At 36.9% G+C, this 5028-nt stretch overlaps 1 protein-coding gene across 1 annotated transcript in view; it reads left to right on the plus strand.

Moving 5' to 3' along the window:
• ppp2r5a (protein phosphatase 2, regulatory subunit B', alpha isoform) overlaps positions 1-449 on the plus strand; it is a 31297-nt gene extending 30848 nt beyond the window's left edge. The window contains exon 14 of the mRNA XM_016559128.1: positions 440-449. The gene's annotated coding sequence lies outside the window, so the exon portion shown is untranslated. The remainder of the gene's footprint in view (positions 1-439) is intronic.
• Positions 450-5028: the final 4579 nt, after the last annotated feature.

Below are 5028 nucleotides of genomic sequence, written 5' to 3' on the forward strand. Positions count from 1 at the left end.
GTTCACCCAAAAATGAAAATTTGTTGAAAATGTCCTCACCCTCAGGTCATCCAAGATGTAGACGAGTTTGTTTCTTCATCAGAACAGATTTGGAGAAATGTAGCATTACATCACTTGCTCACCGATGGATCCTCTGCAGTGAATGGGTGCCGTCAGAATGAGAGTCCAAACAGCTGATAAAAACATCACAATAATCCATAAGTAATCCACACAACTCCAGTCCATCTGTTAACATCTTGTGAAGTGAAAAGCTGCAAGTTTGTAAGAAACAAATTCATTACGAAGACATTTTTAACTTCAAACCATTGCTTTCAGCTATAATGAGTATTAATGAGCTAAAATCCATAACATTGCTTTCTCCAGTGAATAGCAATATTATAATATGCTGTCTTTTACATGGAGTTTCTTGACTATTTGACATTTTTCAAGGGATGGGAAGTTTGTCACTATAATTTCATAATGAACCAAACACTCAATAAGTTTGAATGTAAAAAAAAAAAAAACTAACATAAATATCAGTGCATAATTAAGGATAATTATTCAACATTTATGTAATTATAAGGGAAAAAAATCCAGGAACAGCGAGTTTGTGTTCTGTCATTAGAACATCACCTAGTGCAGTTAATGGTGATTTACGGTTTAGTTTTAAATGAGGGCACACTCTCAAAAAAGGCACAAAACTGTCCCTGGAGCGACACCCTTTCAAAAGGTACTAATATGTACATTTAGGTACTACTACGCACCCTTTAGGAGTAAATAAGTCCTAAGTGTAGTCACTAAAGGACACTGTTTCTCCAGATTTTTGTTATCTAGCTTGTCCAGAAGGTGGTGTCTCTAACCTGCTTGTGCATGTGTCCACATGATGGCGTTTCAGGAAAGTACAGTAATAGTTACAGTACAGAATAATGATACTGGCCGCTCCCAGTTCAGAATGAATATCAGAGGACGCCACCTTCTGGCGGAAAAACGAATTAAAAACTTGATTGGTCACACCGCGGCAGCCAGTCACGTGGATAGTTCTCTACAATGACTAGCATTGTGCAGTTCAATAAATTAAGCTAATATGCTCTTATATACACAAGATATAGTAAACTCTTTAACACCAACCTATTTTAGATGATATAACTTGTTTTAAGTTTTTTTACCACATTTAATCAACATTTTGAGTTCACTAGTTCATTTCAGTGGTGTTGTGTGATAAATTCAATTTGATTGAAATTATGAATTATTATAGCTACAATTAGTAAAATGCTGCAAAGGGGTTTTAGATTTTAGGTTTATGTCATGTTACACTGCAGGACATGTTAAGCTTTCAAACTATTCTGACACTTCATAAAGTTATAAAGTTTTTATTTATACACATTATACATGCATTAATGCTGATAATCTTTGGTGTTTCAGAAATGTTGCTTTGGACACTATAGCTGAAATTAAATAAGTTGAAGTTTTCTTTTTTATATTTTATTGTATTTCAGCTGACATGTATTTTATTTTAAAATAACTAACTATTTATTTACTTACTCATTTGTTAGTTAGTCAGTTAGTTAGTTAACCCTGCTTTAAATATGTATTTTTTACCATCTTTTGGGTTCCTGAGTAGCAAAATGTTCAAAGACTGTATTTAACAGTTCATATATAGTTCAACCACTGTAATTTCCATATTTTACTTGAAATGGTCAATACATAGGCTACATACATACATACATTCATAAATCTCATTTTTCTTTAAATTGATAAAACCAAATGGTGAAAATATAAGAGAAAAACTATATTTTTTTCTATTTGAACAGTAAAAGTCTGCCCATTTGATTGTATTATACAAGTAGCTGTATTTTATTCTATACTATAGTGGCATTTAGAGTATATTTTAATTAGCAGGGATCTGTTTCTTATTCCCTGCATGTCAAGTATATCCAGTGAAGGAGAGTCAAGACCCCTGTGAGTCAGCAGACGTCAGCCGTTCCCCTCAGAGTCGCTATATTGATGCTCTCAGGAACCCCATTGCTTTCAATTAACCTTTCGCTTTAGACCACTGACGCACATGCAGACACGATGAGAGGAGATTTGAATGTCTCATCAAGGTTTGTTTAATAAAAAGCAATAAAATCCAACTGTAATGCTGATTAACCACAAAATCCTATATTAATGTCAAATTTGACATGTTTTGGAAATAACACAATTAAACAAGTCTCTATTTGCGGTCTTAAAGGGGTCATATGATGTTGCTAAAAATAACATTATTTTGTGTATTTGGTGTAATGAAATGTGTTTATGCGGTTTAAGGTTAAAAAAACACATTATTTTCTACATACTGTACATTATTGTTTCTCCTCTATGCCCCGCCTTTCTGAAACACGTCGATTTTTACAAAGCTCATTGGTCTGAAAAGCGAGGTGTGCTGTGATTGGCCAGCTATCCAGTGCGTTGTGATTGGCCGAATACCTCAAGCATGAGACGGAAATGTTACGCCCCTTACCATACTGTGATGATGCCCTGTCAGGCCGGAGCGACGATTCAAAAACATGAAAACCCATTATAAACGAGGCATTCGTTGCATCCAGTGGGGACATAATTATGGATTATAATGACTTATACTGTCTTTTTACGTGTTGCGTTGCATCGCGCCGTGTAAACATAAAACCTTGGTCTGCATTTGTGATCGGAGAAATGACAAACAACAAGCCATACTCTACACTGCCCAAAAAACTCGCTTTAAATATATAAAATATAAAAACTCTTTAAAAACGTACTTACAATCTGTGAGTCAGAACAGGAACGGACGGCGGGCTTGAGAACGGCGCGGCCGGGATTCGACGAAGGAGCGTCCGGAAGGACATGTGACGACTCCGGGCTGGACTCCGCTTTGTCCACGGTGAAAGCCGATCTGGCGATCCACAGCGCGAAGTTGTAGTATTTCCTCAGTAATCAACACGGATCAGCTCTAGGCATGATGAAGCGAATATCGTCCTCTTTTGAAAGGCCAAACAAAGTAGTTTCGCTTTCACAACGAATCACACAGTGCCTTCACGACATGGCGGCGGCAGCAACAATAAATTTACGCCTTTTTTCTTTGCGTGAACATTTGGGCGGTGTTATGCAAATCTTCCCACATCGTGAAGTAGACATGTGGGGGCGTGTTAGAACCAGCCGTTTTAGGTAGGCGTGGTTGACTCTTAACTTTTATAAAGAATATCTCTTTGGATTAGAGACTTTAGTCTTTGCAACTTTACAGAGCTTCGTTATGCACCAAGAGCTTGTAACACTCCAAAGAGAAAGGAAAAATTGAAATAGCATCATATGACCCCTTTAATATGGTAGGCGATAGTTATTTCGAGCTACATTTAGGGCTATGTTATTTTTTCTCTATTTGTCTCGTTCTCACTGCAGTCTATTTGTACAGCTTGCCTTTTTTGTTCTTGGTCTTTTAATAGTGCCATAAATTGTGTTCGTACAGACAGTTTTGAAGCTGCAGTGACCAAAAAGCAGCAACTGAAAGGAGAGATTTGTCACATGAAGATTTCCTTCTATAGAGTGGGGAAACTATGACGTCAGAATCCGGAAGTGTAATTCGCAGCGGGTTCCTTCGAGATTTTCCTATGGGGTTTTATAATGGGGTTTTTCGATTAATGAGTAAAATTAAGCTTGTGGTAAACATAACTTGACGATACTTTTACGTTTTGTTCTACAACGTAAATTAGACACATCCATACCCAAAACACAAATTTTGAAGGAGTTATGTTCATTTTTGAAAACGTATGTTTTTAATAAGTAACTAGATAAGAACGTTTGGACTGTAAGTGTGTGCAGTTTACATTGTAGAACAAAACGTAAAAGTATCATCAAGTTATGTTCACCACAAGCTTTATTTTACTCATTAATTGAAAAACCCCATTATAAAACCCCATAGGAAAATCTCGAAGGAACCCACAGGATGCACTTTTTCCAGGGGTTTCAGAGCAGCGTAATCGAAACTGCGTCATCAGGTAGGCGTGGCTTATTTGAGAATCTGCATAGGTCACCGATCATGCGCAGTGGGGAAAAGCCATTTACATCAAATACCTGTCCTGATCGCAGGTGTTTCGTGTGAAATACCTTTTATATTATATACATTAACTTCAGATACCTGTCCTGATCACAGGTGTTTCGTGTCAAATACCTTTTATATTATATACAGTAACTTCAGATACCTGTCCTGATCACAGGTGTTTCGTGTCAAATACCTTTTATATTATATACAGTAACTTCAGATACCTGTCCTGATTACAGGTGTTTCGTGGCAAAAATACCTTTTATATTATATACAGTAACTTCAGATACCTGTCCTGATCACAGGTGTTTCGTGTCAAATACCTTTTTTATTATATACAGTAACTTCAGATACCTGTCCTGGTCACAGGTGTTTCGTGTCAGATTACATTCATACTGTTATAACTTCAGATACCTGTCCTGATCACAGGTGTTTCATGTCAGATTACATTCATACTCTTATAACTTCAGATACCTGTCCTGATCACAGGGGTTTTGTGTCAAATACCTTTTATATACAGTAACTTCAGATACCTGTCCTGATTACAGGTGTTTCGTGTCAGATTACATTCATACTGTTATAACTTCAGATACCTGTCCTGATCATTACTGAATTACATTCACAACTGACGTTACTGCACGTTTTACATTTTTATGGTTGTTTATTTGTTTTCAAAAGTCGTTTAAATGTAAGATTATAAGACATAAAAATAACCTGTATGACTGTTTTGTCCTTCATCATCCATCGCAGACGCTTTTTTTATTCATTATCCATCGGAGCTGATCGGAAATGCCCGGCAAAAAAAAAAAACAGCATTCTGCGCATGGTCGGTGACCTCTTGGTTTCTTTTTGTTGTTTTTTTTTGAAAGGGGGCGTTTTCCCAACGCCTCTAGAAACGCCCATTTTACGTCGTGGTAATGAAACTCCTGGAATTTAGTGAATGCCGGAACCCACGGCGAATTACACTTCCGGATTCTGACGTCATAGTTCCCCCACTCTAT

Source organism: Sinocyclocheilus rhinocerous, unplaced genomic scaffold (genome assembly GCF_001515625.1).
Source record: "Sinocyclocheilus rhinocerous isolate Xijiao unplaced genomic scaffold, SAMN03320098_v1.1 scaffold2967, whole genome shotgun sequence".
NCBI classification, from domain to species: domain Eukaryota; kingdom Metazoa; phylum Chordata; class Actinopteri; order Cypriniformes; family Cyprinidae; genus Sinocyclocheilus; species Sinocyclocheilus rhinocerous.